Below are 14,345 nucleotides of genomic sequence, written 5' to 3'. Positions count from 1 at the left end.
GAAGCAACTGCAGCGCCTGGGTCAGACGGCTGCAAAGAAAACTCACTCGCGAGTTTATAACGCCGGAAGTCATCGTCACGTGATGAAGGCGCAGACGCAAGTCGGACAAAAAAACTAACCGGCATTCACCGTACCGAGCCAGGCGGCGATCGGACTGCGCAGCGCCGGGTTAAGTCGAACAAGCCTATTGGCATTAGGGCTGGACCCGAATATTCGGGTATTCGGATATTCGTTCGTTGAGTAGGTATTCGGTTTTTAATTTTGGTATTCGGATATTCGTTTTTTTTCTCCTTTCCAGAGTTCCACCTCACTCTAACCACTTCTGTTTTCGCGGGTCCCGTCAGAATATCTTGCGCGCGGGACAGAACTGAACTGTTATTGGCTGGAGCGGGAGTTTAATCCAGACGATGCGGGAGCAAATTAATAAATAGTTAAGAAAACTAATAAATAGTTAAGAAAAAAAAAAAAAAACCTAAAGAAAACTCTCAACGCGCAGGATGGACCGACACACACACGCACACACCGATGGTGTTTGGACTGGGGTAAGGAACGGGACCGCACTATGTGGCGGGCGGGCGCGGGATTAAAAGAAGCAATTTTTTTGCGGAGCGGTAACGAGACAGAAACGCGGGAGCGTGGAAGAGTGGGTTTAAAAATCAGTCTCGCGCAGACCTCTATTATACATGATAAAAAAAAATGCAGGCTCTTCGAAACTGATTTATATAATAAAACGTAAGGGGTAATGTGGCAACAGTAGGGGCTAAATCGGTTACAAAAGCCTGGCCTACAAAAATGATGTCTGAACGAATTTCCTCTTATCTAATATAATTTAAAATGGTTTAAAAATATAAAATAATTTCTAAGCAAACGAAATATTTAATATTGAGCTTATAGCCCAAGTGCAAAAATACAAAATCAGTAATACGGCTATGCCCTGCACAATCCTTAAACCGAAATAGACCAAGTACAATAACGTCATTAACAATGACTTTCCTCTACTCTAATATAATTTAACATGGTTTAAAAATATAAAATAATTTCTAAACAAACGAAATATTTAATATTGAGCTTATAGCCCAAGTGCAAAAATACAAAATCAGTAATACGGCTATGCCCTGCACAATCCTTAAACCGAAATAGACCAAGTACAATAACGTCATTAACAATGACTTTCCTCTACTCTAATATAATTTAACATGGTTTAAAAATATAAAATAATTTCTAAACAAACGAAATATTTAATATTGAGCTTATAGCCCAAGTGCAAAAATACAAAATCAGTAATATGCCCTGCACAATCCTTTAACCGAAATAGACCAAGTACAGTTTACAATGACTGTCCTCAAATATAATTAACAATGTTTAAGAATATAAAATACTTCCTGAACAAACGTTTTTTTTTGTTTTTTTTTTTTTAAGCAAATAGCCTAAGTGTGAAAACACAAACAGCAATTTACTGGGCTGGCTTGCGCAGCGGAGAAACCGTGCAGCAGCAGCCTCCTAGCCTGCTTACGCAGCGGATAAGCCGCGTGTGGGGCAGCAGAAATTCCGGGATGAAAACACAAAGAAATCTGAGCTAAAAACACAGAAAAAATATGGGGTGAAAACACAAAAAATCCGGGGTGAATATGTCTCGTCGGTCAGAGCAAATTGAACATTTTTCAGTGGATTAAAGGGGCCGTGATTTGCTTTTATTTATTTATTTTTTTACCTCTTTTTTTAAAAACGAATATTCGAATATTCGCTTCGAATCAGTGCCGAATATCCGGAGCTCAAAAAACGCTATTCGGGCCAGCCCTAATTGGCATATCCCAACTGTAGGCCTAAACCTAGCTGCTTTGGAAACCCTAATCCTAACCCTAGTCACAGCTTTAACCCTAACCCCATCCCAGCTGTAGGCCTAACCCTAGCTGCTTCGGTAACCCTAATCCTAACCCTAACCCCACCCCATGATTGGGATAATAAATGTGGGTACAGTACAGTTAGAGAACAGTAGAGGGCGCTGTAATAATCAGCTGAGTTATTGGAATATTGAGTGTGGGAACAGTACAGTTAGACAACAGTAGAGGGGGCTGTAATAATCAGCTGAATTCTTGTGACATTAAGGTTGTGTACAGTACAGTTCGATGACACCAGAGGGTGCTGTAATAATCAGGTGAATTCTTGTGATATTGAGTGTGGGTACAGTACAGTTAGAGAACAGTAGAGGGCGCTGTTATATTTGCTGCGTCTAATGCTGATTAACACAAACAAATACTTCAAATGTTATTTCACACAATTTACACCTCTATATTCAATTATTCTTTGGCAACACCTTTAAAAAGGAAAAGTATACATTTGCAAAGTAATACAGCTGCACAGGATCTTACACCCTGTTTTTCACAGTGGATATTTCATCATGGAACATAAAGGAACAAAAACATTTAGATTAAAAAAAATTCTTCCTTGTGCAGTAAGTTACGGTGCTTCCAGCTAAGGAAAAAAATCCTCTCACTCGGGTACTGCTGGCTGGAATAGCCAGATACACTTTGGAAAGTTTGGCAAGATAGAAGTTTGTTTAGCACAGTGTTTTAAAGAGCTTTCTTCTTTACATTCTGCTGGGACTGCTTTTTTAAACCCGCTCCCGCTTATTTTTATTTAGCAATTGTTAAAATAGATAAAATAAAATAAAAATAAAATAAGAACACAATAAAATAGAATAGAACAAAATAGACATCAAGATAAACACACAAAAAATAGGGAGAGTAGGCAGGTGAAAGCAACATGAAGTTCAGAGTGCAAGTTTGCTATAGTAGTGCATAATATTGTGAATTAAAAGTGTCTCAGTGTTTGTAAACAGCAATTGTCCTTGTAAAGTGTTAGTGCAGTGTGCTGTTTAGGTGGAGTTTAAGAGTCTTACAGCTTCTGGAATTAAGCTGTTTTTTCACTTGATGCTCCGCAGCCTCTACAGAATTGTGCGTTACAGAACTGTGCCTGATGGGAGCGGGACAGAAATTGAATTTCTTTGTGGGGTCTGGCAGACACTACAGGACAGTATCATATAGAACAGTGATTTTAGCTGCCATACACCCTACAAAACAGAGTTTTACACACTGGTGAATAACTGGTACAGTTAAAATAGCTACGGTTCGCTTGCTGGTTGGGTTAAATAGTGATATTCTTTGTGAATTTGGTAGACGCTAAAGGATTGTGTTTAAAACCCTGTACTGTAGAGTATACTGCAGCTAAAAAACCCTGTTTTGTTGTCTACCGGTCAGTAAAGCACAGTTATGTAGTGTCTTCCAAATCCCACACAGAAACTGGAATCGGACCCTAGCCATTATGTTCAGTCATCAACCACTACACCACAAAGTCACATGCCTCCAGTTATTCGCCAGTGTATAAAACTGTGTCCGGTAGTGTGTGCTGCAGCTAACATTCCTGTTCTGTAAAATATTGTCCTGTCGTGTCTTCCAAATCCCAAAAAGAAACTCAGTATCTTATGCCGTTTATCACTGGCTCCACCTCCAGCCCCGGCGCTACCGAGAGCCGCCGCTCCGCAAGGCCCGGCGCAACCGAGAGCCGCCACTCCGCCTCCAGCCCCGGAGCTACCGAGAGCCGCCGCTCAGCCAGCCCCGGTGCCACGAGCAGCCACTCCACCTGTCCAGGTGCCGCGAGCAGCCGCTCCACCTGTCCCGGTGCCACAACAGCTGCTCCACCTGTCCCGGTGCCACGAGCAGCCGCTCCACCTGCCACGGCGCTGCCGAGAGCCGCAGCACCGCTCGCCACGGCGCTGCCGAGAGCCGCTGCACCACCTGCCACGGCGCTGCCGAGAGTCGCCGCACCGCCCGCCACGGGCATGCCGAGAGCCCCCGCAACGCCCGCCACGGCGCTACCAAGAGCCGCTGCTGCGCGAGGCTCGGGGACGGAGGCTGGGGGGTGGGCTGCCATCTCCCCGGGCCTCTCTCTGGAGGGGGGGGGCCCAAGCGAACGAACTGCATCCCCCGCTCTCCTCACCCCGCCTTTTTTAGTACGCTCCAGTCACCAGGTCACGCCTCACCTTCGACCCTGGTGGCTGGAAGCTTAGGGGGAGGGACTGTGGCGTGAGGAGGCGGGGGAGTTGTGGGTCCGCCCCACGCCAGAGCACAAAGCCATGCCTCTCTCAGGTGGCCCGCATGAGGACTGATTGAGCCGCCAGCTGGGACAGGCATATAAACTCAGCACAGACCTCTAAAAGTAAAAACTAAGTAATTCTACAGACTCTAGACCCACTGGGCTGTAGCTATGATTTAAGTTTGTTTTTGGGTGTGGTGGAGGGCATTTAAAAGCCAATCAAGGTACGTTTGAGTTCATTTACTCCCCGTGTCTGTGTATCTCTGTGTGCTTCCTCTTTCCGGGTCACAGTGGTCACACCCCTAACCCCAGGGGCCTACCACAATACATATAATAGACTTAAGTATCAAGAGTATACAAAGGTTAAATATTTAAAATGGATATTTTTCCAACAGGTCTCTGTCCAACACAATTTCCTCTTGTGAGTCAGTCCTACGTAGCAATGGCATCTGAACATGATCCCCAGGCAGTACAACTCCAACCCATTTTAATATCATTGCCTTTGCACAGGTTAACAACAATGTACAGAAATAAATCATCACACACACAGATAACAGAGTTGCTCCCAACAGTTGCACTAACAATGCTCCCATCGAACCAAATTTCTCAAGCAGCCATGCATTCACAGACCAACCAGCACCTTCCGATGGACCAAACACATCCCGTATATCTTTCAATACCTCTATAACATTAGTAACATTGTCAGTACTATCAGGAATCAATGTATACTAGGCATCCCCTGTCAAATTTAAAGCCACACATAACCCACCTTGTCTAGCCAAAATATAATCTAAAGCCATGTCATGCTTCAGCAATGTTAATCTGTGATTTTTTTGTGTATTTGACAAGAACCCATCGATTGTCTTATTAACAAAACCTTTTAAGGTGTATGTAATGTTATCACCCCATACCAGGGAAATAATCCTATCCCCATTTCTCTCCTATGCTAATCCTCCTTGATTGGACAGCATTAGACGGCTCACCCTTCTGAAACATATAAACCTCATAAAATGGCTTCAGTGTTGCCATGTAACAGCATCCTGTTCAGCCATGAGGCAGAAATATATATGCTTTATCGCCACAGACCCAACAAATGTAAAGTTACCTATAGTCACATTTCCTGGCAATGCTTCATGCTCTGCCATCACAGTTGTACTCTGCTTGAGGTGTGGCACCTGGAAAGTCACTTTAAACAAACATCACTCATTTTATGTGTATTCAAATCTAATTGTTTCACATAGTTGTTGCATTTACCAATATAATGATAGTACCATAAACATTCCTGGCCCCCATGTGTCTTATTAGAACAAATGCATTCGTCAGCCTTAACAGCAATCACTTTTATTGCATCCGGCATTTTTGCTGCACATGAATCCCCATGCTGCTCTAGTATGTTTATATATGGTACATCATTCATCCAAATGCAATTCCCACCAGGTTGAAACAAAAACCTGGATATAGCCACCTGTGCATCAATAGTAGTCTGCTGCTTATATAATAACCAGGATAATGCATAAAACTGACATTCTGCAAACAGTGGTTCTGGAATTGCTTCTAAAATTGAATGCCAAGTTCCTGGTGTTGGGATTTTCACCACACACGGACCATTCCTTTGGTAACCCACCCTTACAGAATGAGTCATCTGCTGAAACCATAAATTCCTATTTGTCCATTGATTTGCGGTTTGTAATACCTGAGAATCAAAGCCATATGCCCTCCACTTAGTGTCTCTCTTCTGTAATGCACGGTAATGGACAGTCATGTCGGTTAGTGTCCTGTCAAAGTCAAAGTCCCCCTGCTGGTCAGTTAAACAAGTCATCTGACTAGTCAAGTCATTCTCTGCCCTTAGTTTATAACTAATTTCAAAAATCTAATCACTACTATTCATACTATGTTCTAGTTGTAGTATGGGATTTTGAGTTATATTTACTCTCTGTTCCACTACTACAAAGGTTATGTTAGCAGGTGTCACCTGTGCTGGAGTAGCATTAAGTCGCTTTTCTGTTGTAACTAAAGTAGTAAGCTGAACTGTTGTGGTAACATTCTTAAATATGTCCAAAGTTAAAATATGCTGCTTTATTTGTGGACCATTTTGTTTTGGAGTGGTTGGTATAAGAAAATTGTTTCTGAGGTTTTGCAGTAATTAGTGGACTTAAATCCTTTATCACAACCAATACTTTACGAGTTATATACCTGTCTTGCCACATATTCATAAGTGGCATGAGTTTAAACTTAGGTTCCAGATAAGTACACATGGTCTTCTTGGGTTACATCATGCATCGGAATTGAACAATCACCCCATACTTTGAACCACCTCATGTCATTATACAGAATGTACTTCCTTTGATCATGAGGTACACTATCCACTTCAGGCCCTGCTAACACCAGGGGCCTCATGTACTAAGTACTAAACTTAAAAGCCGTTTCAGATTTCTCTCTCTTTTTTATGTGAATAGAGAGCACTTTCATTCCATAAACGTGCAAATTATCTGTGACGCAAAAATGTGCCTTACTAATGTAGTGGCACGGTGGCCTGGATCAACACATGATTTGTACATCCTAACAAACAGCATGGTTGGGATAAGATTACAAACTGGCAGTGTGATGGGTGGCTTCTTGGTAAGCAACAAATGTAAAGCATTTAAATAAAAGTATTACATATTTTCAGCTTAGAATAGTTCATTTAAAACATGGGTAATTGTTAAATTACTTAGGAGACGGCGGCTACATGCTCAAGACGTGGCTGATGACCCCCCTTTGCAATCCGCAGACTGACTGGAAGCGGAGATATAATTATCTCCATACTCGCACCCGGTCTCTCAGTCATGGAGAGGGCGATTGGGCAGCAGAAAAGGCGGTGGCGCTGCCTGGACAGGACCGAGGCAATGCTTCTGTATTGGCCAGAGAAGGTGTGTTGCATTGTGAGGGCATGTGGGTACTGTGTGCCAATGAATGCTGTAGAAATACATAAAATAATTAAATACATCTCATTAACCCAAACAAGCTATATCTGTCTTTTTTTATAAAGAGTAGGGGGTAAATTGCCATAATCAACCAACATAGCCTACTATTAAAAATGAATAAAATAAAAAAAGGCAAATAGTGTACTGGGAAAGTTGCTCAAAGAACTTTAACTCTTACCTTCACCGGTATCCAGGGTAACATTAGTGTCTCCCTCACCTGCTGACAACCTCCCGACTTGACATCAGACCATTTCTTTTTTAGTTCAGCTACTGTGCGGTGTTCAGAACCCACTGCATTGATGGCCTGCGCCACACTTTCCTATTCAATCCTTTCACGTTTACTGTTTATGTCAGAGGACAGAGAACCAAATAAAATGTTTTTTTTTGGCCTCTACCTCTGACAGTAAAACCTCCAGTTCACAATCGGTAAAGTTCCTTTTCTTTGCCATTTTTGAAATGAGTATTTCAAGGCCTGTTTTCTCTCAGCCTATTATACTCTGCTTGATTGAGGGAGGAGACATGACAGGTGTGATGTGCTCATGCACGTGCGCTTGATTTCAAGTTGATTGCCTACGCAAGGTTTGATACATTTGTGCGTACGGAACATTTCAGCAGGAAGTTCACGCAAGTCTTAGTACATGAGGCCCCAGATCCTAACCACTATTATGTTGCTACCTTGGTGGATTACTTCCTGCAGTATTAAACCTCCCACAGCTACAAGGAAGATGAACTGTCCTACCCAACTTAACTTTAATAACAGTTGTTGCAGGTACTGTTGTTAACATGCGCTGGGGCATCATAGTAGTTATGTGAGTTACATTTATGCCCTTAATAGCATTCAATACTGTCATAGTAGAATTTCCTAAAGTCACGTCCATCCTAAGTCTTGTAGCGTTTTAGTCTGACTCTTTTTCAAACTTGTCTTGGACTTCGTTGGCTGAGTCTCTAGCATCTCTTGCAGTGGGATCACAGTTCTCCGTGTTGTTTGCTGCTCTGTATTCAACTGGAATTGGTTCTGCTTGTTCTGGGACATATTTAAAGTTTATGTCTTCAAATCTTCTTTTCTGGTCCTTGTCTGCTGAGTTATTTCTGGCAACATAGTACATAGTCGTCAATGCTTTCCATGACTCGGACACTCTCTTCTTCTGGAACTTGACTTTGTGACTCCTGCTGTATCTCTTCCTTTGCATGGTCTGCCACATCTTCCTGAGGGTGCGGTGCCTCATCTTTTGGAGCTTTAACACAATGTGACAAATGATACCACATTGGAGACCCTTTAACCTGAACTGCAGTTCCTGTACAACAAACTACTTCAAAAGGACCTTCAAGGTGTTCGTTATGCCACTTTCTTCTAAACAAATTCATAAACAACTTGTCTCCTGGTTGGACTGTACTCTTCTATTGCTCTTCCAGTCTCTCCTGCACCTCCTCTTTTCTTTGTGTAGCGGATTCGACACTACTCTTGTGGTTCAACTTATTGTTTTGGACCAGATCTAGGCTCGTGAAAGAGCTGGTAAACATTAAAAAGCAATATCAGTGACAGAGACCATGTTACACAAATGGCTGGATTTAATTCAATAGCTTATGGTTATATTGACCAGGAGATTATCAGTACAGCAACATAGACTCTTAGCAGAAATAAAGGAATCAACAGATAAAATAAAAATTAAAAAGTGCGTAAGTGTGTGTGTGATTCAGTTCAGTTCCACTGTGTTCTCTTCTGCATGCAATTGCTCCTTTTTTGTGTTTCAGAATCTGGCTCGCCACTCCTTACCGGAGAAATCAAGAGTTCAAACGGGACACTAATGAATAGGGTGTCCTGTTATCAGAGCTGTTAGATCACACAAGGTTCCAGGCATCCAATACCCTGACGGGAGGAATCAGTACCGTCCGAGTTCATGAAGGGAAAAAGGGAAGACTTCCCACTCCGACGTTGTCTAAAGCTGTCTCAAGACTCCAAGGGATCCAATAAAACCCGACCTGTACATCAAACAGGCATTAAGTTGCATGTTCTTTTCTCAAACGCAGAATCCCATTGTGTACACAGACATACATTTACAAAACACCAAATAAATCTTGTAACGATTCAAATAGATCATATAACTCGGATCAGAAGAGAAATGTATATACACATTGTTCAAATATGTCATATAATATGACAATAATAACCAAATGAATTATTAAAGATATTAATAATTTCACACTTAAACCATTTGTATAAGTATATAACTTTTAACTATACATTTTTATAATGATTATTAGAACAATATTATGTATTTAGAACATAAACATGTTTGCTTGACCATATAAATGTGACTGTTCAGCAGAAAACAGCAGCACAGTATAGCTTTAACCAACATGTGCTAAAAACATGGGCGACAGGCGCCACCAAGTGGCCGAAACGTAGAATTTTCCGCCATTTTACACACACACAACTGTATTGAGTACACAGAGCTCTGAAAATACATTCTATAAACTGCTTAGTAATTCCAACATCTTGCATTTAATATGAAAAATTAGCTAATATAAACACCGTTTCAGGTTAATATCACTGTTTTATAAACAGAACTATTTGTAACATCCGCTTAATTCAGTCTTACCAAAGCTCAGTAACACATGAAGTGTAGGTTCCAGGTTCCAGGGCTCTTTAAATGCAGTTTATCACTCGAATATAATTTAATTTAGTAACTTTACTTATTTTTTTCTAGTTTAATAAAACAGAAAATTCAGCTGCATGTCTGTGCTGGATGAACCACACGGAGAAAAGAGGTTCGTACTGAAGCTTATGTGGTGAGTGTAGTAGGAGGGGCCTGAATTTGATTGGCTAACACTCTTTAGTACAGAGGAAGTGAAATTAATAAAAATATATATATTCTTATTACTAAGAATAATTCATTGTTAATTGATTACAAGGTCCAATACTAATTTACAGTTATATATAATTAGGATTTAGCTGAAATTCAATTATTTTTATTATTTCATTTACAGTGACTGTGTAGTAAGGTATATTTAAATTTAGCAATTTCTTATATTTTACAATTAATCCTGACATCTACCCATAGTAGGTTCCACAGTATTTATATCTGGGTTACATTTGCCTCTCAGAAACTTATGTGGACAGTCTCTTATATTGCTTGGCCATGTACTTTACATAGGCTTTCATGTCATCCTCTAAAAGGGCCCTTGTTCGCAAACAGGGCGTTGGCATTTTTCTTCCTGTAACCAACTCATGAGGTGTCATGTGTAAGTCATGCAGCTTACTTAAGCAACACAATGTAATCTTTCTCTTGACCTCCTCTCTTGCAACATGGGCTGACCCATGTGCCTCCTGAATCATCAGACACAATAAGTCGGGGGTGGGCGCTACTATGAGCCCCTCATGATTCCTCCATCGACCAGTTGCAATTTGGGAGGCACCTGGATCTGTCCACAACTGTTTTTCAATGTCAGGAACTGCATCCAAATCACATCTCTCAGAGTAATCTTGTCTTCCATGTCTACTTCGTGGGTAACACTTTACCTTTGTTTATCTGCACCTGTGTTGCCTTAGCTGCATCATCTGCTGCTTTATTTCCCTGCATCCTAGATGCATCTGTCTTATGAGCTGCACATTTTGGTCATTGCTATTTCTTTGGGCTTTATCATTGCATGCAACAGCTTTATTATTTGATCACTATGTTGTATTGGGTTCCATCTGTCTTTTTAAACCCACGATTTTTCCACACTGCTCCGAAGAGATGACAGACATTCAGGGCATCAGCTGAGTATGTATAAATATATTTACTCGCTTGTTTTCTGCCAACAAACAAGATTCAGTTAACCCCACAAGCTCAGCCAATTGAGCAGATGCAGGCTGAGGTACTATTTCAGCCTTTTCAACAACAAAATCAGAGCCTTGGGATCTCACTAATGCATAGCCAGCACTTAATGTGGTCATCTACACGATAACAGGACCCATCAGTCCAGTATTCTACATCTACATTACATAGAGGGTTGGCTTGCAAATCAGATCTAAGCTTTAAGTATCGTACAAAATCATGTGGCTCACTATCTTCTGGAGTCGGCAAAGTTTCAGCTGGATTTTCTGTGACACATCTAGTTAACGTGACATCCTCCTGCTCCAGGAGCCTATGATAACCTCTAAGCCTTGGCACTGTCAATGTATATTTGCAATGGTTCAAAAGATTCCTAACACTATGATGGGTAAGAATGGTCACTGGATAGCCCGTAGTGACAGCAGATGCTTTTTCATATATCAAATAAACTCCGACTAGTGCTCTGTAGCACAATGGTAGCCCCAATTCTACATCTAAAAACGCAGCAGAGTAGTACGAAATGAGTTGAGGACTTGTTCTCGTCCTTGTTGGCTGACAAAGGACAGCACATGCATATATAGAGACGTACAGCAAAAAAATTGTAGAATAGTCCAGAAGCGCTAGTGCAGGCGCCTTGTAGCCTCTGTTTAGTTGTCTCAAATGACAAGAGGCCCTATTGTGTCCAGGAAAGTTGACAATGGAGTTTAGCATTCTGTATTTCTTTAATCGTAGCTCTCAATGGCACCATTAATCTAGCATAATCCTCTATCCATGCTGAGGAATACTCAGTAATACCCAAAAACGTCATCATTTCCCTGTCTGTCCTGGGCTTTGGAACCTTGCGTATAGCTTCCAACTGTTTGCCAGCAATACTTATATGTACCTGTGATATTGTCTGGGCCAAATAAGTTACCTTCTCCTGACAATATTGCATTTTTTTCTGAGAGACTTTGTCTCTTTTCTGCTTTAGTATAAAACCCTGTCCTGTAGTATGTCCTGCAGCTAAAACCTCTGTTCTGTTGATACTATTCTGTAAAACATAGTCCTGTAGGGTATTTTTGCAGCTGAACCCCTGTTCTGTTGTGAACCGGTGGGTAAATTTCTCTTTTGAAGTGTGTTTGACAGCTAAAATCCTTGTTCTGTAAAATACTGTCTTGTAACGTCTTCCAAATCTCACAAAGAAACTCAGTATAACTCAAGTAATCAAACTGAAACCATCTTTTCCAAAATAAGCAACCCAACAACTACACTACAAGTTCAAATGCATACAAAAAAACTTTGTCATGTTGTGTGTACTGCACTGTTCTGCAGTAACAATCCCTGTTCTCTTGTATACGGGTGTGTAAAACCGTGTCCTGTCATGTGTACTGCAACTAAAATTCCTGTTCTGTAAAATACTGTCCTGTAATGTCTTCCAAATCCCACAAAGAAGCTCAATATCTGACCCCACATGGAATCAAACCTAAATCGTCTTATACAGAGTCAACATCTCAACCACTACACCACAAGCGTACACTGCTGCACTTATTTACCAGTATATATAAAAATGTGTCCTGTATTGTGTACTGCAGCTAAAATACCTGTTCTGTGGGTCTTCCAAATCCCACACAGAAACTCACTGTCTGTTTTCAATTATAAGCTAGGAGGTATGGGGGGAATTTCTTCACCCTTTCATGCATTAAGTCAGACTGACTTGTGTATATTCTATGTATATGTGCCATAGGAGCATTTGTTAAGTGTTTCCAGCTCTGAGATGTTTTCAAACATAAAAGGTGGGACTTCAGAAATTTAAGCCAGAGAGCTAAGGATTAGACCAGTGACAGCTCTCTCCAAGCCAACCTGGGTGCTTGTTATGATGCTGTTTTTTGTACTATTATTCTTTTCTGTAATAAATTTTCTTTTATACAGAAAACAGTATCAGTGAAGACTTATTTCATGCATCTACATGACATCACAGCTAAAGATATATATAAGTACATGTACTGCAGCTAGAACCCCTGTTTTGTTGTGTACTGGTGTTAGGGTTGCCAACCATTCCGTAAAATACGGAGTCGTCCCGTATTTGGTCAGTAAAGTACGCATTCTGTATTGAATTGATCTGGGACGCACTTTATCACGTATTTTTGAGGTTAGACATTAAGGCGGGTGATTTGTTTCAGACAGAGACACCGTGTGGCGCTGCAACCCCTCAGCTGGAGAACAGCCACCCCTTCTAAACAGAGGCTGCGATATATACATGCCAGAGATGATTAAAGATCAGGTTTGGCCGTTATCGTATGGATCATACTTTGGATTTGTTTTTCTTGATGATATACAGTGTTGCTTTGTACATAGGAAAATCAGTTAAATACGATGATGCGTCACCTCGATTTGCTTTGATCCAAATAGAATGGAATAGACATATGGAATATGTCAATTATAGAAATACAGAATGCAACCCGTCTTTTTATTTAATATGGAAACCTTTGAACACAGGAAAGTCTAGATGTTTTAATCTATCTCCAGTGTTGAGTAGTCTCGGATGTGATGCAATTCTTAGCGTAATTCAAGATTTGAGATGCTGTGCGCTAGAAAATGACCTGCACTTTTCCGGTTATTTTTAAATCGGAAGACTTTAACATGAATATAGACTTTAGCATGAATATAGTTTGTTCTATATGAACAATTAGATTACATTCTGTCATTTGTTAAAATTGTCTTTTTAGCTCTTGAGTCAAAATGTGATTTAGGTATGTACTCTCTGTGAGTAAGGGGCAGTTTATGGCATTCTAGCAAAAGGTGTATCTATCTGAATGACTAGTTTCTCGAGACAGGAGTGAAAGGTCTGTGGAAAAGTCCCAACAGGCCTAAAAGGCATGAAAAGGTCCAACAGGAAAACAAAATACATCTGTGTTTGTAGAATGAGAAGAAAAAAAAACAACAGGTCTGAAAGGACCCAGCAGGTCTCTAATAGAGAACACATATGTGATTGTAGGAATTAAAATCCCATTAGGTGCCGCACTGTGTTAATAATGAGAAAATAATGAGTTCAAAGGATAGCTTGAGTTCACAAACTTCGTTTAGCCAAATTAGGATTTGGTACCCGATACCATGATGTCATATACCATGGTATGGGGGGCACTTTTTGGTATAAAAATAATAATAATAATAATAATAATAAGAAGAAGAAGAAGAAGAAGAAGAAGAAGAATGTTAAGACAGAGTCAGTCCTCATAACACACCTGCTTGGAGACACTTCATCTGCCTGAAGATTCTTCCTTCAGCTTCCTTCCTAGTGCAAAATGGATTTTGGTGGTGATATAAACTATGTCTAGTAAGTTAATGTCAAGTAAAATATAAATTGTATAATTTGTGTCAATACACACATTAATTCATATGTTTGTACCCATTAGATAGCAACAATCTGCAGTCCGTCTGTGTCAGAGTTGAAGGACTGTGTCGAAACTCTGTCTAGTAAGTTAATATTAAGTCAAAT

General features: G+C 40.6%; 1 long non-coding RNA gene across 1 annotated transcript; it reads right to left on the bottom strand.

Annotated features, from left to right (window-relative positions):
- Positions 1-8,602: 8,602 nt before the first annotated feature.
- Positions 8,603-9,826, bottom strand: LOC111189942 (uncharacterized). The gene is made up of 2 exons (XR_002648943.2): positions 9,656-9,826; positions 8,603-9,035 (listed from the first exon to the last, which is right to left on the bottom strand). It is a non-coding gene; the product is annotated as an uncharacterized LOC111189942 (long non-coding RNA).
- Positions 9,827-14,345: the final 4,519 nt, after the last annotated feature.

Source organism: Astyanax mexicanus, chromosome 20 (assembly GCF_023375975.1).
Source record: "Astyanax mexicanus isolate ESR-SI-001 chromosome 20, AstMex3_surface, whole genome shotgun sequence".
In the NCBI taxonomy this organism is placed as follows: Eukaryota; Metazoa; Chordata; class Actinopteri; order Characiformes; family Acestrorhamphidae; genus Astyanax; species Astyanax mexicanus.
Note: the sequence above shows the minus strand (reverse complement) of the source record. Positions and strands in the feature narration are given on the sequence as shown.